General features: G+C 47.1%; 1 protein-coding gene across 12 annotated transcripts in view; it reads right to left on the reverse strand.

Moving 5' to 3' along the window:
• Positions 1 to 24,797, reverse strand: part of CYRIB (CYFIP related Rac1 interactor B) — a 95,084-nt gene that overhangs the window by 58,720 nt on the left and 11,567 nt on the right. Inside the window, exon 1 of one of the 12 annotated variants that reach the window (XM_040547169.1) lies at positions 17,208 to 17,469. The exons of 6 other annotated variants lie outside the window; for them this stretch is intronic. The gene's annotated coding sequence lies outside the window, so the exon portion shown is untranslated. Of the gene's footprint in view, positions 1 to 8,182; positions 8,496 to 16,157; positions 16,290 to 17,207; positions 17,470 to 24,797 lie in introns of those variants that run through there. 5 more of the 12 variants (XM_040547166.1, XM_040547174.1, XM_040547172.1 and 2 more) reach the window with 5 other exon arrangements.

A 24,797-nucleotide genomic window follows, 5' to 3' on the forward strand; every position in this document is an offset into this window, starting at 1 on the left:
TAAAGAGACAACATGATGAAAACTGGGGGGCAGTTGTTACACCAGGAACACAGAGCCATGCCATAAATAAGAAGGGGATTGTAGCTGGATCCAACAAAACAGCTGAACTCACGGCGTTGGCCGTAGCCTGTTTTTTTAATTTTTTTTTTTTTTTTTTTTACTGGAGTCAAGCTTTCATCAACTCCGGCGTTACGACAGTTTGTTCAAGGAGTCGGGCCTGTCAAGCCCTCTTGCAGGACTTAAAATCTGTATACACTTAGAGCTTCCCTCAATCTAACCATTAAACATAATCTCAGCTTTCTTGTTAGCAGCTTAGAGTCAAAGCTGCGCTTTTCATCACCCTCCTGTTATTTTTAAGGTTACTCAACACACTACCGTGACGTATCTTGAAGAGACCTCCGTTTTGCTTTGTGTACTTACTCAACGCAGTTCCTCCCAGGATTAAACAAGGACTCCCCTTTGACTTCTCCTTCAGACACTGCAGCGGGGCTGCCTGAGTAAGCTGAAGTTAGGAAGCTCAGCTCCACCACCAGGATCGCTTACGCAGTGAGGTTGGTTTATCTTCCAAGTTTCCAGAGCAGAGATTTACCCCCAAACAGTGATTTTATTTATTTAAACACCTCCCGGCCTATCTTCCACAGAACGGAGCCTCGGCCTTCTAGTTAACGTAACTCCCAGCTACGTCATGGGAAGAAAAATCCTGTCCACTCTCATGAGATAGCACTCATTACGCGTTGCTTGATTAGATGTTACTGTAGAAGGCGACACTTAAAACTGAGATACACCAGGAAGAAAACAGAAAACAGAGATAAGAAAAAAAATTGCTGGAATGTGTAAAAATCTATTTCACCAGACACCATTTACAGCACTACGCCAGTTATTTCCGTAGCAGCTCGCAGAATAACCTGCTGCACAGCGGGGACTGCAGTCCTTCCCTGCTCATCTTTACACGCACACACAAAAAGCTCCCTGTCAGCAACCAAAATTATATAAAAAAGGCATAAACAAGTATTTCTTTAGCCAGATTACTGCTTCAGGTACTCACACAATTCCTGCCAGCGTTAAACTAAACTACAGCTTAGAGTTTTGCTGTGGGTTTCTGTGTGAACATGAAGCCACTACAAAGACAAGTTACCCAATTACGCTTAAACAACGCCATTTGTCAGAACTACCTGGGGAGGCCAATGCTTATCTCAAGTTTGCTTTGAGGCAACAGGTTAGTAAAACAACATCTTAAGTAAGCACCACAGAGCAGAACCAAGTCCCGTTTGGAATAGATTTCAGAGGATCGGAAGCACAGCATCATTTTAACATGGATCTTAACTGGAAAACGTGCAGTTTAACTTCCCAGCAGGGCTCATGTATTGACACAAAATGCAAGTCACCCAAATCTTGGGTCTTTAGGACATCCCACTAACCACCAGCACCACGTATGGCTGCAGTTTCCAAGGCTGCCTGGACCAGCAGCACCGAAAATAAGCAGCAAAATTAACTTCTGCTGGCTTCCCTCCCTAACATGTTCTTGACCGTCTTTTGATGACCTTCATATCGGGACAAACCACTCAAAGACTTGAGCTGGAGAAAGGTTAGGTTATTTCTGCTGAGCTGTATAAGCACGTTCAACTAACCGTGTGATGGTCAAACTGCTGCTCCCTTACCGAAGTTAAGGAGGTTCAGCGGTATCTACAACACGAGTCCGAAAGTTAGCCTGTACCACGCTGCTCTAAGCTGTCCTTTCCATTCTGATGACCTATTTGTCCTTAACAAACCCAGACGGAAACACGCAATCCAGGCCGTGAACAACTAAAATGATGCAAACTCAAATCACCAGACAGGAGAAACATCTGAAAATATGTTTTCCCACCCCGTCACTCACTGCTGGAGAGGCACACGAAGCTCCGTAAGGCTTTTAACTTCAGGGAAACGTGAAGCCACCAAAATAGCTGCAAAAAGGCCGTTTACACACAGCATTTGAATACCAACAGGAATCACAGTGACAAAATTCATCTGAAGCACACCTGCTAGCAGAGAAGTCCCATCTTCAAGCAGCGAAAAAATTCCAGTTTCACGCAGAGAGTATCAACACCCCGCTTCTAGGGCAGTCGCCCAAAGGGAAGGAAACCAGAGTACCGGCACTGAGAAGTAACCGCCCAACACGCCAAGCATTATCCCTAGCGTGGCATTTTACAATTCTGCATATTTAAACAAGACTGTTTAACACTGAATAACGTTAGGAGCAGCTCTGTTGGAAAGCTGCTGGAGCTGTTAATCCGCAGCTCCATTCCTCCTGCCCCTGCTCCCCCAGGGGCAAGGGGAGGGAGAACTTGGTTTATTCGTTCTCGTTCAGCAGGTTAACCTGAGCTTCTCCTGCTGGACGCAGCACCGAAACGACAAGCCTAATTCCACACAGAGGCTGGATTTGCAGAGCAAGAGATGCTAACTAGTAGATGGATGAAAGCGATCTGGGGAAAATAAACACATATTTTGTATGGATACACACCCCCACGCATACACAGCTTTACAAAGTCACCTTCCACACAAGATGGCGAAAAATGAACAGTCCCTTGGCATCTTTACTAAGAAGGAGACTGCCACAGGGAAGACGCTCAGGTCCTGATCTAGGATGACTTCCGAAGCAGCTCTCAAGGCCCCAGATTTCACATCCAGTGCACTGTACCAGGATAAGACTGGCTTCCCTCCCACGCTATTCTTCGGCATAAAAATATCTCGCAATCAATCTCACAACCAGCACTACCACTACCTTTAAATACACTGATTTTCAGTCCTGCTATGAGAACAAGTACACAAGTGTTTTGTTTTGTTTGTTTTTTTAACTGAAGTTAAAAACACAAGTGTCACAGCAAGTGCCACAGTTACATTACTGTGTGGAGAGGAAAAAAGAGCCTGATTTAATTTATTTTGCACCTATTACGCCTGCTAACTGGATGCCAACTTCACGTACCACGACGAAGTTACTCATTCCTTGTCACCCTGCGCCATGTTATTTATTTCATATCCCTTTATCGCATCACCTCTCAAGTGCCTTACCATCAAAGCCCAGATAAGGTCACTATCCCATCTCTACGTTCCAAGACTGTCAATCATTTTAAACATCAGTTCAGTCTGTGATCAGATTCCACAGAAAGCAGACGTGTCTATTAATTTACCAGCCAAGAAACTAGGTCAGCCATTTCCTGAGGTCCATGCAGATTCGCTACAATCAAGCAGAAAAAGCCGACGATGGCGCACGTGGACAGAGCCCCTCTCCCCACCTGTGCTCCTCCCATCTCTGCTTCCATCAAATCTCTCCATCACTTAGCCTGTTCCTCAAAGGGCAAGATCAAGAATGAACTTACAGGGTGGAAGTCCTGAAGCAGCCTCTGATATTTCTATCATATCACGACTTTCTGGTCCCATGCCGAAATATTGGGCATTTCCACTTCCCTCAGCCGCAGTGAGTGCCACGAGAACCGTTTGTATGGCAGTGCAAGCCTCTCCCTTGTTCAGAGGGGCTACCAGTTGTGCTTTAAAAATAAATACGAGGCTGCTTTCAGCTGACAACTCCAAGTGGCAGTGCTGAAGGCAGTTTAGTGACCGATCAATGGTCAGCAAGATTTCCCTGGTCCAGCCAGGGGTGGCACAGACAAGACTTGCCACATTTTAGAACAGCAAGGGTAGTTTGGTCGGTCACTGGCATCTGTATGTTATGGATAAAAATCCATTTTACACCTTAACCAAGGAGTGAGCATTGCCAATGCTTCAAAGTCACCAGGGTGTGTTTGTTGTTGTTGTATTTTTATTTTTTTTCACTGCATAACCACACTTCAGAACACTATCCATATACCACTCTAGGGAAAAAACACCCCTACAGTACTACACTCAAGAAGATATAATTCCTTTAAATATGGAACACCCTTTCAACACTAACTGTAGAATAAAAGGAACAAAAGAAACATGTTTTGCTATTGTATCTTCTTTTCCTTAGCTAGCATGCTACCTTTAGATAAAAAAAAACTACCATAAACCAAGAAGTTTAATACTGACGCTTACCACTTAAGCTCCAAAATCAGTACTGATCCCAATTTCATTTTGGATCAGCAGATGCTGAGAAGAAAAACAAGAAGCAGAGCTAGCAGTGTTACTGTCCTCCTGTCCACAGCTCACCTGTTTGCTGACTTCCCTCACCTCAAACCCCTACCTGACACCAAGCAGGATCCATGGCATTGTGTGTGTAGAGAGGGAAGGGGGAGCAGGACTGACTTCAGACCCCTTTGGATTTAAATAACTTAAAATAGGGTGTGGGGGGTGCTTTTTTGTTTTGCTTACATGCAAGATGACATTAACAGCAAATGGTTTTTTTTTTTTTTTTTTCAAAAAGCTGAGAACATACACACGCAGCTGTGCTTTCCCTATTTTTCACGCAGAGTACAGCGGTTCTGCATTTATTTAGCAACAATACTGAACCCTCTGCAAAGGTTTGCTGCAAGTTCAGAACAGGAGAACAGCCTACATTTCATGTTTCCTTCCTTCTGTAGGGTTGAGTCACATCCTCAGGTCGCCTTTTAGAAAGCTAACAGATCACGTTAAAAGAAAAAAAATATTTTTATGAAAAACTCTCGCATTCAGGAGAACACACAGCGCTGACAAAGGCCCCAGTTCAATTCCTTGGCTCATTTTGCACGATGACACAGACGAGAGAACTGCACACCTTCTTTCCTGTTAGAAGCAAAGCCTGGTGCTCCTCACAGCCAGCTTCGTCAAAGGATTTCGCAGATAAATGAAAGGCTTTAATGTTTATTAGGAGTGAATTAGCGTAAACCAATTCCTTGAAATTACTGCATGAAAAACACACCTCACGTATGGGAGAAAGCAGAGAGTTCGACTGCCTTTAGAGACTCCGACAATGCCTTCCTAAAGGGCAAGTTCCACGTGAAACTAAGATATCTACTTGTTTCCTTCAGTCCCTCTGAAACTTCACATAAAATAAAGCTTTTATCCTACTACATTTTAAGCCCTCACTGCCAGAAGAAGAAACACCCCTTGCCTCATTCCCTCCGTGGTACCACCACGAACCCCACTGCCTTCACACAGGCAGAGCTCCCTGGTTACACCACCACCACCCCAGAAGTCGGCTGAAACCTGGACCAGTTTCCCCAGTCAGCTTAGCGCAGCCTAACTGGTGCCTGGGCTGGGACAAGCAAAACTGTTCACCTGCAAACAGGTTAAGTTTCAGCTTTACACAGCTACTTCTATTTATGCAACACACCGCTGTAGCCCACTTCGTCACGCTGGAACGGCCAGGTCTCTTCAGTCACGGCGTGCTTTTATGATTGGAACAATTCAGCAACTGGAATTAAAGGAACTCAGTTAAAACCAATGAAAAAAAAAATTCCAGACCTGCTGGAATAAGTCTATTTGTCGGTACAACTTCCAAATGAATACACTATCAGATTCTGAAACAAACAATTACTCACGTCCCACGTAATATTTAGCATTGTGTTTAAATATTTTATATTGATAAACAATAAACCTGTGTTTGTATTTATCACGCGTTAGATTATGCATTACTATCCACACCTGCCAGTGAGTCAGGATATGGGCAATGAGACAAACGCAAATATAATCATTTTCTTATAAATGGGACAACCAGACAGAACCGATCCCCTGTTACCAGGCAGACGAGGCGTTTCCATCCTCCCTGCTCTGAACAGGTAAAAGGCCTTGGTGCTCCGTTTCAGCCCCGATGTGCGCTTTGGTTTTTCTATAAACTACACGCAGGTTTCACTGTAAACCCATCGCTCCCGTCGCTTTTAAGTGGCAGAAGACTCTTTAAGCATGAGACAATTCTGGGGCTGCAACCTTCAGAAATATTTTCAAAACTAAGTTCTTTGAAGTCTGGCTAGCTATGAAAACAGCGATGCAGCATATTTAGCACCACGACCACACTATTTCCATGTGAAGATTAAACTGGCCCCATTTTGCAAGGCACACAGAGCCAATTATTCGGAGCAGGTGCTACAGCAAAGCAGGAACTAATAGTCAGGTTTCCTGGGCTGAGGACATGGCTACTGTGTCAGAGCCAAGCTTCCCCAAAAGGTTTTCTCGTGCTAATTGACCTACAAAATATGGGCTTATTAAAAAAAAAACAAAACAAAAAACACACACACAACCAACCTAAGAACAGAAGATTCCCTTTCAAACTTGGTCAAGACAAACACCAAAAGCCCAGCCCAAGCAGATTTTCAGAGTGACTCGTGGACAAGTCAGAAATTTGTCACGATGAAGTCTCAGGCAATAACAGACGCCAACGAAGGAGACCTGCATCTTTCAGCAGGTGTCATCTACAGCCTGGGACAAACACTGCTTAGCCTAGTTAATGATAAAGATAGGAGATACCGATTTCACTTCTACTGACCCGTATCCTACTAGAAAAGCTTGAAGTATTGACCTTGAAGATTAGTTTCACTGACAAAGCAAGCATTATCTTCCTTTTTTCAAAAAAAAAAAAAAGACAAAATTCAGTTTCCTTTTCAGACAGTTCTAGCCTCAGTTTTACGGACAAGATTACAAGTATTAAAGCTAAACGTAGGAAGCAGCAGGACGACAACCAGAGCTACGGTACTGCCACGTAAGACGCTGCTCGCAGCAGTTCCTCTGAACATCTTGGTTTTATCAGTATTCAGGGGACAGCAAAGCAGAGAAAAGCGTGGTGGATCAAAACAGAAGGAAACACAAAGAATGTTCCCTATGTCAGATATTTCCTGAAGTACGAGCGAGAAGAAGATTCCCAGTAAATGCCAAATAAAGAGGATTAGGAGGGCAACGAGTGAAACTGCCCCGCCAGACATAAGGCGAGGGCGTGAGACCTACCGTGCAGTTACTGCTATCACACTGCCCACAAGCAGGACAAACTTCAAGCCCGTCCTGCAGCAGCAGTCTCAGCAGCTTATGAAGCATAGCACAGCTGCCAGCGGTAACGAAGAGATGGTGTTACACACAGTAACTGGCTGATGAAATAAAAACACGCTTATTAGGTGCTCTCCTCCAGTGAAGAGCAGCAGCAGAAGTGTAGCTAGCGGTACTCTAAGACCTCCTAAGAAAAGGGGGGAAAAAAGTAATGCTTCAACTCAACCAGCTTTAAACCAAAAAACAACACAAAAGTATTCTAAAGAAATAGGGTCTTCATAAAACCTAACCCTAAACGAGAAAGATGACTCAGACATCTAATGAGGATTTCACTCACTACCTTCCATTTCTTCCCCTGAACTCCCAAAGATGAACTGTAACAGTAGCTTTCATTAAGGCTGACCACCGTCCTTGGAAAAAGATACACTTAAGTGCCTTGGTAAAATACCAATCAGAAGAAAAACAAGTTATTAAAAAGTATCTTGAAATTGTTAAATGAAACTGCTGCTCATTTGCAACACCTGATAAAAATGAAACACCCTATAGCTTTGCTGAGAACAGCAGCTTACCAGGACTAAAGTAAATACATTCAGTCGGTTCTTTTTCCAAAGCTCTGATTCAGAACCAGGAACTAGACCGATTCTGAGCGCCACAACTGTGCTTTTCATCTTAAAGAAAGCGTTTGGGTTTTGTGTTTATTTTTCCACACGCCAAAGTACTGGGTGATGTTCTGTGAGCAAGTGAAAAGCCCTATGCTTGGGGAAGCCAAACTCAAATTACTTGAAGGTACCAAATGATTTTTAGGCCTTTTTCTGAGGCTATTACACACGCATCAAGACGACAAAATCAAGCAGCATTGAGTCATTCTAGCAGTGGCCTAAAGCCAACGCATTGTGAAAATTGCTCTATATTGTACCCGGTAGGTTTTATTTCCTGACGACTGTCAGCAACACACAGCGTGCCCTGATGAGTGCCTGCAGGCTCGTCCCCTGGCAGAGGGGATCTGCCCTCAGCAAGTGGAACGAGAGCACAAGCACAGCCTGCACCGCTGGTGTACCAAAATAGAGGCCTGAAAATCACTCAAGTATTTTGGCCAGCAATTAAACCATACGTTTCCTAAAAATACCCGTGGGTTCTACATCAGCTCGAGTTTGTTTGCGATCCAAACTGCCCTACCGGAATACTATTTTAAGATATAACATAGCTAACTATACTGCAACGTATGTGGACACATATGCTGGTACGTGGGTGCGTGTCTGTGCCTATATATACCCACCAAGCCATACACGGAGAGCGACTGGAAGATCCCGAGGACATCGCTTCACTGCGCTCCCATCCTCTGGGTTTGTTTGTTTGTTTGTCTAACTTGAGATGAAGTTTTACCATGACTGTACTTCCTCTTCTTTCTCAGGGCTGCTGCTCCCAGCTCCCTCCTGACTCAGCCGCACGCAGCCGTGCTCCAGCACGTCGTGCTCCGCTGCCGGGTGTCACCGCCACGCTCGCTCCAGCCGGCGATCCTCGAGTTGCATAAATGCACCCACGGAGGTGAAGGTGGGGAGAGCTGACAGATCGCGTAGCTAAACACGCAGAAAGCCTGCAGAAGGCCAGAAAACAGCACCCGAGGCTCTGACTGTTTAACCTGTGTTCGCACAGCCATTTTTACACGAAGCATCGCCAGTTCGAACACCAATGTTCAAGTTGTTTGTCACCTACCCTGTACCACATCACAGCCAGCTGTGCTTCTAAGAAGCCCCCAGCACAGACTTGGCTTTTCAGATCAAAACCATTCCTAGGATCACTCCACTCCCTAACAGGGGCCAGAAATCTTTATTTTAAGGACTCGAGAAGATACTTGTCACCAGTGAACGCAAAGCTTTCAAGAGAAACCTAGAGCAGAAGCGTTCGTAGCCCTGCTGGCTGCAAAGCTGATCAGCCAAACACGAACTGAACGGAAGCCAACACAGTAGGCCTGGCAAGAAAAGGCAAAAAACCACAGCTCCATCAGCAGAGGCTGCTGTTCTTTTCTTTACCCAGGAGTAAACTCGCTTTTTCCTCCTTTTAAAGTACCACGCAGCTTTCTAACCAGCGTGAGCCACGTTCGCAGGGCTTATCTTCAGCAGAAGCTCCCCGAGCAGAGCTGCACGTTGAGCTAGTCGGAGGATCCAAAAAAACGGAGCAGCAAAAGCGTTCTACCCTTCCCTCTAGCGAGGGAACAAACAGAAACGGTTCTTCTAACGAGAAACTCGAGAAGCCACAAGGCTGCACGGAACAGCAAGCGCCGGTGGGTCCTGCCTTCCAGCGGCTGCAGTAGGACTGGCTGTCAAATGGAACAGCAGAGCGACGTGGAGAGCTGAAACACAGCCCCGACTGAAAAACAAGGCAGCTCGGCCCTCCTTCACCACACACACAGAGAAGGGAATTCTCTTCGTAAAGCTGCACCCCCACCCTGACTTCCCCCTAACACCTGAACGCTACCAGGTAGCTTTTTACACCACCTGGACGTTTGACCCTAAAGCTGTGCGACTACAGTGCACTTGGGAATGCAGGAGCCAGCGGTATCTGCAGCGAAATCAGGGGGCTGTGCGATTACTGATAGCACAGTGCGAGCTCCGGGGAGTCACACAATGCCAGAATTAATCCTTCCGCATTTCTCTGAGCAAGCAGCTTATTTACATGAGGAAAAAAACAACTAGCAATACCTCTGCCTTTATGACAGAGCGAAATGGCAGCGTCCTGCTGCAATAAACTGAAAGGCCTCGAGCGCTGCCGCGTTCTCCAGTTCGGTTCCGGTGGCTACAGGTCCAAAAAGCAAATTAACAAGAGATGTGAAGTCAGAATAAAGCCTTAAAATAGAATCACGGCAAGAGAACAGCAGCGAGTTTGATAGGGATGTGGCTGCAGTATGTAAACCAGTCTGAAGAGACGCCGGTTCCAGTCATTTCCAGCCATGCATGCAGAACTATCTGAACTTCTCTTCTTCGGGCCTCTGCTCCTCCTGTGTAAAATAGGAAGCAAACCACTTCCTCATCTCACTAGGCCATTCTGATCGTAAATAACTGCACAGAAAGCGTACTATACTACGGCAGAAACTACACTAGAGAAAATTAGTTGCATTTCGGGAGCAAGATGTAGTGAGAATATGGCAAGATATTAAACTAAGCGCTGAACTAATACGCACCAGGCGTCGGACCCTGGGACAAAGCAGGGCCCAAAGTGAGGGGGTGGCATGGGGCTGGGTGTCCAGGGCTGCCCTCCTCCCAGTGACCCGTGTCTCAGCTGCAAAGGAAAGCCCAAGTGGGCAGCCCTACCCAGCAGGTAGCTGCAGGCACCTCCCCTCTGCACCTAATGGGCACGTACTTGTGAGAGTTAATAGTGAAAACTGGAACGCACTCGCATGCCGATTACTTGCAGCTTCAAGACCTTGTGATAACGTGTGAAACGTTATAAACCAGGACGAGGCTGCGTGAAATTACTACAGAAATGGTCTCGTAGAAAATGAGATGTTCTTTCGACAGCTCTGATGGAAAAGAGAGGCAAAACTATCTTGGTCGTGTGTCTAAAAAGCTGCTCAATAGCTCAGTGCTCCGACTTCTACCACCTCGCCACGTATCGGGCCAAGGCAGCAAAGACCCGCTGGCTACTAATGGTGGTGGAAAAGACTCGGTGTGCTTTATCTGTAGGCCATTCCCGACAGCTTTTCTGACTAATTTTTCCTGCAAGAGTTCTTTGTCCCAGAGACCAATTTCCCTCGATGACCCCAGGAGGCAGGGTGAGCACAGACTAGCGAGGCCGTTCCTACACGACCCCGCAGCGCCTGACCCATGTTCCTCACGTGGCCAACAAGCTCCCAACACGGCCCTTACATTGGTTTTTGAACACATTGTCCCCAGTGCAGTCCCAGATTCTAGTTAATGTTTTTTCCTATTTTCAGCTCAAAATAAGCTGTTCTTCCTCCTAGCTTATTGCTACCACTCCTCACCTCAACTCATCTCCACCCAAACCCTTTTCTTCCCCCATGTTGCCTGACTGGACCCGTTTATCACAGCATGAGTTGTCACGGGACCATAACGGGGTCAAAACAAGGCATACTTTGGGCTAAGGATGGGGGGAAATGCAAAGCAAGAAGCATAAACCCCGCAGAAACACCCTGCTGTAGAGCTCAGGCAAGACAGAGCTGTTTGAAGAGCTGTCAAAAAATTTAAAGAATAGTTACAACATCTGTTCCCAAGCCTCACTTTTGGCAGCTACTGAAGTACTTTGACTGAAATTCTCTTGAAAACCTGACACAACATTAACATCAATATTATGCAACATTATTTGCTCGAAGTATTAAGTCTTCCTCAATAGGGACTTACACCGCCAGATATGAGACGTCGCTGCCAGCCTCACCTACAGGCAGCTCCCTGCTGGGACACAATCCCACCCCGCGCTGGCTAAGAAGCCTTCCTCACTGAACGGTGGACGGTTTCTCCAGAACAAGGTCGAATGTTGCTAGAAGTGGAAACTTCAGAAAAGGTAGGAAAACAACTTAGGATTTGTTAGGATACTTGGAAGCCCTTGTAACATCGTCCTCTGAACTTCTAGCCAGGAGATGCCGGTAGGTCACTACCGCTAAGAAACAAATTCAGCTCTGAACTCTGAGCTGCAGAGTTAAGCACTGCTAAAGCACTTAAAGTACCCCTTCAGTATGAAAGGGAATTACATCTGCTTGCTTCTTGCTCCCACATGCAGCTGGCCATCTTCTACAAGAAGCACCCAGAGCAAAAAAACTGCTAAACCCTTCTTACAGTTCAACTGGCTGCTCACCTGACAGACCCACATCCCTTCCCAGAAAGCACACAAACAGGAAATCTAAACCCTAAATCAATTAAATACCGTCCATCACCAGTCCCTATACAGTGCTCTGCCTTGTCCATACGATCCCCACTTCTGTAAGAGGTCAGCAATTTTATCTTTAAGACAAAGCTTCATGAAGTCTAGTGGCTACATATTTCACTTCCACGTTACAAGTTTCAAATAACCACATGCCTCAGCACATACAAGGTGCAAATGCAACACGAAGAAGTGAACTGGCTTTTCAGGCTCTTGCCCAGGACTCACTTGGGCTGAGAAGTTTCGCTCTCACAGACACTAAACAGGGAGGTTTTGTTTGTTTGTTTTTCAGAAATAGGAGCCATGAATATATTTCGTAGTCAGCCTTACAAGTTTTTTTTTCAGTCTACCAGTGCCTCTGAACAGACAATTCAGAAAAGCACACTTTTTGCAGTAAAAAGGTTAGTCTGACCTGTACATCGGAAGTAGAAGCAAACGCCCTGTTGTCCAGCACAAAACCAAAAAATCCCCTTCTGTGTGAGGATGTCACCCTCGAGACTGCCATAAAGCCAAAGAATGGGAGAACCAGTAATCTCCCAGTGCCACACCTGACTGGAAGCAGACTCAATTACATCTGACTTTTGAAGTTACACGACTGCTAGATCCATTCGTCACACAAACAGGGCTTTCCAGTCAGCTCATTTACAACTCGGGCTCCTAGGAACTCAGCTCTTACCTCGTACGGCACACCAGAAAAAGTTGCTCACGCTAGCACTCCATTTAATTTAGTCATCTGGCGCTACAGGAGAACCAGAACCGCCTCGTGGCTAAATTTCAGAGGCTTGTGAACCGCGCCAGTTGAGCACAGCTCACTCACGGAGCAGCCTCCTGCTACCGGGGAATGGTTAAGCGCGCAGGCTGGAGGCAGCAGGGCTTTTAAAGATGTATCTAGGGCAGCCTTCTGCCGGGTTTCCTCCTTCCTCGACTGGTTACTGGCGCTGAACTTCTTCTGCCTGGTGGTCACTGATTCAGGCAGAGCCTGCTGATGAGAATCAGCCTTGCAGACAAGCGTATGAACTGCCTGCGGGATCAGGCTTTAGGTTTTGGTGTGGGTGGCAGACAGAAGGCCTGTTTTGCAAGGCAGGCTATTTTCGTAACGACAGCCACACCAAACCGAACGCGCTCAATCCCACAAGCTAAGCTGTCCCAGACCCAATTCCTATTTGCGCAGAGACCACCTGGGAATCCCAAGGGCTGCAGAATCAGTCAGGCACTTGGGAAATAAGCCCACAGACCATAGGGCGCTTCCACCAAACAGGAGCCTCCCCCTGAAGCATTATTAGGGGAAGTTAGTTTTTATACACTTGAAGTTTGGACTTATTTTGTTTCGGAGATATTCAGTCTCTGATTTTTCCTACAGGCCCATGGAGACCCCGCGTAAGGAAAAGTGCTGGCTTTGGTCAGTCACACACCATTGCCTACATGCAGGGCTGGAACTTTAGGTTAGAGCAAACAGGGCAGACAAAAATCTTTCCTTATATACACAGAACTGTTAAAGAACACTAAGAAAGAAGAAGTCTGGTACCTAAAGCCCTTGTAAAAATCAAGATTTTTTTGTTTCTGAAACCTGCAGAGCTCCTCAGAAGTACACAACTAACCATTTAGCCAAGACCACACGACTCAGTCAGGAGCAGGTGAAGGCAGCACAGCTGGATGACAAAGGTTGTAGCAACGAACGTGAGCGCGTTACCCCAGATATCATCAGCCTTTACCTCATATCTATGACTGTCTTGGAACTACCTTGAAATTTAAGTTATCAGGAGTGAAAGTCAAATGAGCACACCATTTTGCTTTCACCTTTCAAAACGCTTTGTCTGTGACTAGTTTCGCTGTCTCCGCAGTGAAGGTACGCTCTGTGCGTCAGGCTTTCACATGGCAGGGGCCACAAAACGCCATTTCTAAAAAGCAGAATGCAATTAAAACCACAGGAGACGGGGAACACAGAAGAAAGTACTGTAACTAAAAATACCTCCAGCTTTACCTAGTCAATTCTAAAGCTACTCATTGTTTGTTGTTGGTTTCTGCTAAGCTCTGCTGCTCCCATAATCACAATACTTATACCCCCAATAAGCGCTGGAATTGCACATGTAGAACAGCGCCGATACAAGGCAGCTCGTTACTCTCAGCAAATTTTAGAGGGTTTGAAACATTCTGCCAGCTGCAGCAGCCAGCTTTTGGCACTCAAGAGAACATTCCTGAAGCACAGCAGGAGGGAAATTGAGGTGAATTTAGAGAAGACCCTGGGACTGACAGCAATCTGATAAGCGCTGACCTTGTACACATGAAGAGAAAAGCAGACTTCTTGATGGGTACTTGGAGGTATTAAATTAGATAATCACAAGAAAATATTAATACTCTTTACATAGATTAATATTAAAGGAACACTTATGAGGTATGCCATTGATTTATTTATACCTGCTCTTGATACATCCAAATGAACGGGTGCTGAAAAGAAAGGTGCAGACACCTGCTCCTCCTTTACAGCTGGAAAATGCTTTGAAATGACCCTCACCCTGCCTACCTGATGCACCTATTCCAGGTGCCAGCACCTCACATCCCCAGCTCCTAACTCCCCGCAGCCCGAGCACAGCCCGCTGAGCACAGGAGCGCAGCGCTGACGCTCGAGCCTTGGGTAGGTTCAGCACTCGTGTTCGTTTGGGCTTCACACCTCACCTGTAGCATTCTTCTTGACTATTGATAGTCCATGAGATGCTATTTGACAACACCCGAAGTATTCCAGCTTTGAAGATGTATTTCCAATCATTTTTATGGCAACCCCCATAATATCGACTTGTAATACACTTCAGGGTAGTTAGCAGTACCTCAAGAGGCAGGAGTCATTCTTCGCAACTTCAGCCTGACTACATCAATGACCAGAACAACTCCCGTTACAAGTACGGGAGAACAAGCGTTCAGGAAGGGCAGGCAGAGGCGATAACCTTGGTTTACTCTAGCACTGTTGTTTCTTAAAAAGAACAACCAAATCACCCAACGACTGCTTAAAAAACCAAACCGACTCCTCACACATAAGCTTTACCTTTGCCTGCTTCTTCCCCAGGGTACTCCTGACTTCTATCCATGCCCCCAGCTGCCAGGCAGCAACAAAACAATACTGCTGGCTGCCCATGGGTCTGTATGCTCCTATGCACAGCGTGGGGGGAAGAAGCCTGCATTTACATTCACCACGCCTAGGCAGCTACTGAAATCCAGAATGGCCCTCTCCACACTATTTGCCACATGACAAAGTCAGTTCCTATTACGATATCGCTCGATAATCCAGCAGTCAGCAACACAAACATTCCCCACCTCTCTGTCTCTTTATAACGTCCAGGTGTCTAGTGAGCACCAGCAGAAGCCTGGAGACAGACACCTCGATTCTCTTCCCCACCTACCCTTCCATGACCTATTCATTTCAAAATTAATGATTCTGCTAAGAATTACAAGGGGATACAACACAACTTTCCATATTTCCTTGATGCAGATGTTACAAGACTCACGCAAAACTCAGGGAAGGGAACAGAAGAGTTACGCTTGCAAGAAGAGAAACAGCTAACATCATGCTTCTGGAGACAGCGAGGCTCCTGCAGGAAAGGTTTTGTAGGAAGAGGCAGAGGATTTCAGAAGACAGCCTCTCCAGTCATCAGTCACCTCAGGTGGCCTCAGCTCAACTGCAAACAACGAAGAAAATCTAGAGCACCTGATGACAAAGGGAAGTTGTGTAACAGAAGGGATCAAATTCCTTCCTCCCTTTCGTACAATGGCGAGGCTTCATGACAGGGGTATCCTAAAACTGATCCTGGGATCACTTTTTTCTACTGACCCTATTCTCCAGCAGCCAATATACGCAGTAAGAAACCTCACAATTTGACTTGAATAAAACGCTACCTACTTTCCTCCTAAAAGCTTGTTTCAGTAATGAAACGCACTCCCTAGGTCAAACGCAAACCACTCCTATTTCAGAGAAGAGCGATATTTTATTCACCTGAGTTAGGTTTCTACTGTTACTCTTGCCACGCAGAACTGAAGATACCTTTTGCAAGCCTAACAAAGTATCTCGCTAGAAAAAAGATATTCGTCAGGCAGAAGCTGACAAGTTTAAATACCAGTTCCAACCCTGACAATGGTAACCTCAGGTTAGTGGCTAAATCCCTCCGTCCTGTACCCTTCCCTGCCAGGCCCTACTAGAGAAAACGCTCGTTAATTTACAGGTATAATCAAAGGCCGTGCAGTCATCACAATGAATGAAACCATCTGTGTACAAAAGGGAAAAAAAAGTTTGAGCAAAACAAACTTTGCGGTTCACAACAGAAACGGTAACAGGGAAGGAGACAGATTACTGTATTAATCGAGACGTTTTGCCGGTTTAAGGATGTACATACATATTAATGCAAGGCTTGTACTTCCACATCGCCCCGTCAGAAATGCAGAACGACAGATTTTAAACGTTGGTGCGACTCTACCACCACAGCAGAAAGACAGCTGTCATGCTGCCACTGACATTTGGATCCAGGGCTTGCTGATGCAATGGAACAGATAAAAAGGAAAAAAAAAAAAAAAATGCTTCAAGAACCATCACGACTAACAGGCTCTTGATTTCGGTGGTATCCGAGGCATTCCTGGGCAGGAGGCTGTTGTATTTTATTAATAAACGAGACCTCAAAGTAACAAAACCGGGCCAAGCTGCGCGTCCTCATTCTCGGGTGGCACAGGGCAAAATTCAAACCCAGCTACGGTTTGGTTTCGTCGCTCATTTAACCGGCAGCTCGGAGCCACCACCTTGTCACGCCGCTGCAGTCACCTCAGCCCACGGTGGAGCGAGAGCCCCAACACCTCGGCCACCGCACCCCGAATCAGGGGGTGGGCACAGGGCGGCAAATCCCCCCCCGATTTCTGCGTTCCCCCCAAAATTTCCACATCCCCCCTCGACTTCTGTATCCCCACCAATTTCTGCATCCCTCCCTTATTCCTCCATTCCCCCACATTTCCGCATCCCCCCCAGATTTCTGCATTGCCCCCCCACTCTCCACATCCCTCCCAGTTCCTGCATGCCCCCCCCAACTCCCACATCCCCCCAGTTTTCCACATCTCCCCCCAAATTTCCACATTCCCACCCCAAATTCCTGCATCCCCCCTCCCCAACCACTACCCCCAAGGGGGGGGGGGGGGGGGCGACACCGATGAGGGGGACCCCAAATTGCCCCCGGGTCAACCCCACACTGAGAGACCTTGGGGACCCCGAATCCCCTGGGGAGACCCCAAATCCCCCCCCCGGGGACCCCAAATTCCCCCCCCGGGGGCGGGGAAGGGGGCAGCGAGAAGTTACGGGGGGGGGCTCCCTGAGGGGGGCCAGCGCTGAGGTAACGGGGTAGGGGCACCGGGGGGGGGACCTTCCTTCCTCCCTCCTCCTCTTCCTCCTCCCCGCCACTCACCCAGAGCTTCAGCCGGGAACCGGAGCCGCTGCCTCCTCCCCTCCCTCCCTCCCTGCGGGCCGGGCCGAAGGCAGCGAGCGGCGGCCGGGAGGAGGAGGAGGAGGAGGAGGAGGAGGAGGAGGAGGAGGAGGAGGAAGGGGAGGGGGGGGGGCAGCCGCAGGGGGAGCGCCACGGGGGAGCAGCGGTGCGGGCGGGCGGGCGTTGACCCGGATGTACCGGTGGGGAGGGGGGGGGGAGCAGCGCGCATCCCGGCAGGTGAGTGCGCACGCGCGCCCGGCTGCCAGCGCACTGCGCATGCACCTGCTTTGACTCGCTGTGTCTCCGGCGGGGGGGGGGAATGGAGGCGGGCGGGCGGGCGGGCGGCGGTAGGGGGTAGGGGGGTGAGGGTGAAGGGGCCGAGGGGATGGCGGGAGGGGAGCAGCCATCTTTCGGTGCGGGGCCCGAGACTGCCATCAGGCTCCTCGGGATCTGCACAGAGTGTGTGCGGGGGTCTGGGGGGAAATGAGGGCGCACGGGGGCTCCTCCCGGGGATAGGGGGGTTCCTCAGGGCACCTTAGCCAAGCCCTGAGGGCTGCTGCAAGCCGTATGTGGCCATGTAGGATCATGGAATCCTTGGGGTTGGAAAAGACCCCCGAGACCACCTGGTCCAACCATCCCCCTACCACCAATGTCACCCACCAAACCATGTCCCTAAGCCCCACGTCCAACCTCTCCTTGAACACCCCCAGGGACGGTGACTCCACCACCTCCCCGGGTAGCCCGTCCCAATGCCTGACTGCTCTTTCTGAGAAGAAATGTCTCCTCATTTCCAGCCTGAACCTCCCCTGGCACAACTTGAGGCCATTCCCTCTGGTCCTACCACTGGTTACCTGTGGGAAGAGGCCGACCCCCAGCTCCCCACACCTTCCTTTCAGGGAGCTGCAGAGAGCAATGAGGCCTCCCCTGAGCCTCCTCTTCCCCAGACCAAACACCCCCAGTTCCCTCAGCCGCTCCTCACAGGACTTGTGCTCCAGGCCCTTCACCAGCTTCATAGCCCTGCTCTGGGCCTCAATGTCCTTCTTGTAGTGAGGGGTCCAAAACTGAACACAGTACTCAAGGCATATACATCTATTTACCCTGTCCCTTCAGGGTCACATCCCACCCAGGGACACCCAAGCTCACCCAAAAATTGCAAGGGTGCAGCACAGCCCTGAAACCTCCTCACACACCTCAAAGTCCAGGTCTTTGTCCTCGTGATTCTCCACCGGCATTTGTTTTGACGTGAGCAGCCTTTGCAGGTGAAGCATTGAGACTTAGCACCCTAAAGCGAAAAGCCACTGACTTAAAAAATATGCGTCATGCCCCAAGCCAACTGTGTGATTTATTTATTTTTATTTTAAGGCCTGACTCAGGGGTTCTAAACGCTTGCTGCGGGCAAAACTGGGATGGGAAAGGACATAAAGCTCCTTCTTGGTGAAAAGCAGGATTGCTGACTTAAAGACGTACGTAAATCTCTTCGCAGGTGGGTCGTGTTTTAAGAACTAAGCAGAAAAAGGGAAAAGTGAAATCTTTCAGTGAACTCTGAGCTGCCAGAGCCTCCTGCAGAAGGAACATCCCACTATGGCAATGGCAGGGGTCATTGTGCTCTCCGTTTCCCACAATATGTAAAAGATATGCAAAATGTGTTAAGAAATACAAAAGTGTCCTTTAATGACACTTTGTTGATTTACTTATGTAATTTCCTCTCCATGTAGACATCTGCATGCAAAAAATAAATTCTGAAGGTTTCGCCTTTTCCACACCTATCTCATAACTCGGGTTTTGTTGTCATTACACTCTGGGACATGGCACACCCCGAGTTACTTTTACTCCTGGTATAGACTAATTTGCAAAAGCAGAGGGATAACATCAATATCCTGTTTTGGGGCTTGCTTCTTTCGGAAAATTACATATACACACACAGGAAGACAAAAGTTCTGCTTTTTTTTTTTTTTTTTTTCCTCTTAACGTTATCTGGAATCTAGACAATTATTTTCAAAACTTTCCCATGAAGTCTCATCTGACCTTCGCATTGAATGGCTGAAGAAGCCAAAGGCCAGTTTACATTATATTTGGTGAGACTTCTCACCTGATAGGTATCAAACAACCACCTCAGTGAACACAAAGCAACTGCCGATTTCAAGGCCTCGACTGTGATAACGTGGTGCTGCCAGGTACTCTCCACCAGGAACAGCTCAGAGAATGAGAGGACAGCCGGGCAGGAACACACAGATACAACCAAGACAAAACAGGTGGCTGGCTCTCCCTGCAGCCTCTCATGCACAGCGTCCAAAGGTAAAGCATTATCATCGACAAAGGTAATTACTCAATCTGAAAGAGCCATACAAGACACCTGAAAGTCTAACCACGTCAGCTACTTTCTCTTCTGAAGCCAAGCGCCAGTTTGATAACTGTCAAATAATAGCGCATGCAGAGCTCTCCCTCCCAAACCCAGTCTGAGAAAGAAGAAAAATAGAAAGTACTTCAGAGATTTACAGGTCAGTGTATTTCTCTTTTTTGCATTTTCATAGCTCTATATATGTTAACTTAAACTGATAAACTTAGGTTTTCTCATAACTTGGTAGGGGGTTTGGACTAGATGATCTTTCAAGGTCCCTTCCAATCCCAAACATTCTGTGATTCTGTGAAGTACAGATTCAATAAGCTAATGATTTAAAAGTATTTTGGATAAGATAGTATCCTGGGATATGAAGGATGCAGTCTGTGAGGATAGTTTAGCACCAAAACCTGCCTGACGAACTCAGTTTACACTACACTATAAACTGGGTCCTCAAAGAGCATGCAGGCAATACCAGGACTGGTAAACCATGTTCCTAATTGTCTGCTGCCTCCACCTAAGCAGGGAAAGGGGAGTGCTCAGGCAAGCCTGGGGGACTGTTACAGGATAGTGCGGATTGGAGCAAATAGGTGAGATGTCCAAGAAGATATGAAAGAAGATTTTCAGAGAAGAAGCTGATGAGCAGAATGGCAGAAGACCAGAAGTCCCAGTTCTGCTTGTGTTTGATTCTTGTAGGTGGGTAGGCTAAACTGAAAGTGCTCGACATGACTTTTCACTTCTGCTGCAGTAAGAATTTTTTGCAACCAGCAGATAAAAAATCTGCACTGTACGAGATCGATGCAGCCTCCTTCCCGAGATGCTGGCAGGTCACTACCACATTTTCTTTCTTCTCTGAAGACATTTGGAAGTCTGCTTGCCAGGCAAGGAGAGATCCAGGTCCCACTGAACTGGATTCAAGGGAAGCAGAACCACGCTCCAAGTTTATTTGGGATTCATCACGTGGGTTTAATGCAAGCCTGGGGGCTCTCACCTCTCTTGCACAGAACTTTGTCCTGTGGTACAGAGCTAAGGAAACAATGCAACCGGCCTCAGGGAAGAATGATTTTTGATGTTCATAATACTGTAAACTGCATGGAGTTTGGGGAGGGGAAGGCAAAAAAAGCCTCTCCTACTGAAACTATAAGCACTTTTACAGTATTATTTACTCTTTAGGGCTGTCCCAAATTTTAACATACCCTTGAGTCGTACCTCTCATCTTTCAGGAGTACAAGCAAGAGTGCCCAGAACCTGAGCATTACCGATGCTTTAACAGCAGCTGCATACTAAGGCATCCACATCCCACGTAATAACTGAAGCATAAAAATTATTGAACGATCTGGAAAATGTTGCATGACTTAAAAACCCACCAATTTTCCATTAGTTCTGCCTTCGCTTTTAATTTCTTAATTGCTCCTTCTGAATAGAAAATGATTTAACCAGGTTAGTACTGGGATAAATATTAAAAAAAAAAAAAAAAAAAAAAAGGATGATATTTGCCAGTTTGCATGATAAAATTACAGAATGGTAATAGAACATAACTGCTGCTAGGGTCCTAAATGCCTGTTGATTGTTTTGTTAGTAGGAGTACTGTTGCCAGGTAGATAAAACTGACCCTTAGGAGAGAAAATGGGTCAGAGCATGTTCACAGAGCAGATTATTAAGCTCCAAATGTACTGTTGGATGTACATACAGCATATACATGTGCATATGTACCGGTGACAAAAGATGGCTTTATTTTAAGCTATAGATAGCCGGATAAATTAAGACAGAGAAGCAAAACTGCCCTTGGGTACCATGCACAGTCACAATACTTCGGCTACTTTTAGGCTTAATGGTAGCCTAGGGGAGAAAGTCAAAAGTAGAAAAGGAAGTCATCTTTTCTCATTTGTACTCAGCAGGGACAACAGCGTGCGTTGTCCACTGACAAGTGTTGTTTGTGCGGCGGGGGGAGCAGCACTAACTTTTCCATTACGTGGATGAAAATGGTAAGTAAGCAGCCCATATCCATATCCATACAGAGATCTTTAATTTTTAAAGAGACGAGATTTCTCGCAGCAAAATTTCTAGGCTGGAAAACAGCAGCAGCTTTGCAGAGATCCTTTGTTACGCTGCCGTGGTTCATAGCACCTTTCAGTTCGGATAAAACTACCATCAGGTTCTGCCCTCCCTCTTCCAGGTTCCTCCACCTTTTCGAGTGCATGCCTGGCAGATGAGGGATCGCAGAAGCAGTCACATTCACACTACAGTGTCCTTTAGGGCTCTCGTTTTGGGCAGCAGAAATCCTGTGATATAAATGCAGCTCTTCAGAAGTACAAACAGTTGCAACAAAGTGTGGATGATCAACATAAATTTCAAAAAAGCACAGACAAAACAGAAAGCCGAGGTCAAAGCATTCTGTGCTTACAAGGATGCCTGAAGTGCTTCCAGATACCGTAAGAGCAAACAATTACAACGTTTTATACTCGCATGGAGTCAGGCAATGCCATCTCAAAGTGCTCTCCTTCCCCTCAAAGGTCATTTTGATATTTAGGTGGCAAACGGGGAGACCAACGCATTTCAGAAGTTTTTACCCTAACAAACCCTTTTTACCCTAACAAACCTGGAGAAAGTCCACTGTCTCCCGGCGCTGTGCCCCAGTCACTTCATGTGACTAACTACATTAGTCATCTCCTCTGCTGCCACTCCAAACCTGAGATTATTTTCGAGTTCTCTCATCAGTTGATGCAATTGCTCCCTGCAAATGATCAGCACAGCCTCTCGGCGCGGCATGCCTCAGCTAAGAGCCACGACGCACGCTCGATTAATGAACAGCTCCTTTAAGTCAAATGACGCAGGAGAGTTCGGTGTTGGATTGTGATCAAAGATAACAGGGATTTTATACAATAAAGCTCTTTTGTTTTTACATTTTGCTGCCCTTCCTCAGCAGTGCAGCTTACCCGTATGAGACAGGGAAGCAAAAAGAGGAATAAAAAGAAAATGGCAGGTGTTAAGCCTGCATTAGAAAAAAAAAGACTGTAGACCAGTAAGCATAAGGGAAGGTGGAAAGAGGAACTGCAGCTTCTATTTTAATCATATTTTCTCTCTACCGGAAAATAGGAAGACAAATTATACTGGTAGACCTGTCAGAGAGCAGAGCAGAACGCAGTATTAGATGCTAACATCTTCAGGCATCTTATTCAAGTCTGTGACACGCAGAATTTCTTCCGTAACCAACGCATGGATACCACTGTGCTCAGTACTTTGAACGACCACAACGGCAAAAACGCTGTGGGTAGCAAACAGGTGAACTGGACAGCGAGGGCCCTGCCAAGCAAGGGAGATAATCCAGCACGACCAAGGGCAGCAGGTCATGGCCACGGACTGCAGTTCCCGACTTAGGGCACTCAGGTGAGAAGAAACATGAAATGCACGGGCTTTTCGTGACCTGTCCAGCACCCAGAGGTCTGCTCCTGTTCGCTCAGTGTAGTGGAAAAGCCACGACCACTTCAACAGGTGCTGGGTCATCACCTCTGCGCGTGTGGAAGCACCCGAACGTCACCGCACGTATTTACTCTGGGGGGCAGCTTCGGTGCCTTGCTGAATCGGGGTGCGTTGGAGGGTGTCAGGCACTTCACTTGACCTCCCACGAGCCCTCGGTCATGTCAGTCTATAAAACCAAGCTAACCGGCAGGAGCACCACAGGAAACAAACACCCTATCTGAGCTGGAAGCTCCCCACCAGCCTCTTTCCTTTCTTTCACAAAATGTTTCGGGTCAATCAGCAGCGTAACGGTGTTCCAGCTAATGGACGGAATCAATGCTTCAGAGAGCAGGGAAGGCAACATTTAAGAGGGCTAGACTGGTTCATTACCCTCTGGAAGGGAAAACAATTTTTGTTTGGTGGATTTCAAGCAAAGGTAATAACGCCACCCTGACGGAAACAAATATTCATCGATTTCATTGGGAATTCTGCCTACCTCAGGAGCATGAGGCTGCACGAGACTGGTATTTTACCTTTGATCACAGCCTTTGTAGCGATGTAATCATTTCTTTGGTTGTTTCTGGGCGTTGTTTTTCAGCATTTGGTTCATAGTGACTTTTGGGCCTTGTCTAGTCATTACCAAGGGATGCTGCCAAGACGTCAGGAGACCATTTCACTTTGTCTCAGCTGTTCCCTTTGCTGCCGTGGCAGTTAGATTCCTCTGGGGATCACAGGGGATGCTGAAAACTTTCAGCAGGGAAATCAAGTAAGTTAATTAAAGCACCTCAGTGAAGGGCTCTGGAGAGACAGTCTCAGAGGGGCCAATTTCAAAACCCAGCGTACGAATGCAGACTTCACAACCCAGGAGTGTTAAGCATTGCTGGGGGCGACTCGAGCAGGGACGTGCTAAAGCCACAGGCTGCGTCCCTTGGCTTGGGTCATCACCAGCGGCATGACCGTGAGCCGAGGGTGCTCAGCACCCTGCGGGGCTGCAGTGCCACTTTTGAGGCTTTTTCTGTCCTCTTGTCCAGTTCACAAAGACCTGGCTGCTTATTCCCATCTGAAATTTCAATTCAGTGGATTTCAATTCAGCTGATCAAAACCTGGACTGGCTTTGTAACACCTACTTGAAGAACTGCAAACAAAACTCATCTTCATTTATGATCTGAGCGATGTCGCCTACAAGGCTGCTGAATAATGAGAGAAAAAGGACTTAGGGTTGGGTTATTGGCTCACCAACTGGATCTACCTCTTTAAAATACTGCTGTGCTACAGTCATCTGCTCTATCCCATTCTACTCTTACCTTCATGCAATTCCATCATGGTGCTCCTAACTGCAACAGACATTAACATAATGTTAGCGCACCCAATTGCTGAACGTAAAAAAGTTTGCAGCAATCCCTCCCCAGCAGCGCACACATTTTCTGTGAGGGACAGACCGGGCGCAGATGAAGGCTGCAGTAAAACGAAGCATTGGGGCATGCCCTCCAACACTTCCTCCGCTGAGCAACAGAAGCGCTGCACACCAGACAGCCCTCTCTTCCTTTTTCCTGAGCGTGAACGTGGCACCTAGGACTGAACCTAGCCCCGAGCGCAGCTGTACGGCATTCAGTTAGCAAGAAGAGGGACTAGAGCTGACATTGCACGTTTCTGTTACTTAAACAGATTCTGAGTTTACCTAGTTAATGAAACGCTAATATTTTTCACGTCCAGCTGAACCCCCCCGCATGGGCTGGGAAACATTCTGCTCATAGCAAGGTGGATGCAGTCCCGCT

Source organism: Cygnus olor, chromosome 2, assembly GCF_009769625.2.
Source record: "Cygnus olor isolate bCygOlo1 chromosome 2, bCygOlo1.pri.v2, whole genome shotgun sequence".
Lineage (NCBI taxonomy): Eukaryota > Metazoa > Chordata > Aves > Anseriformes > Anatidae > Cygnus > Cygnus olor.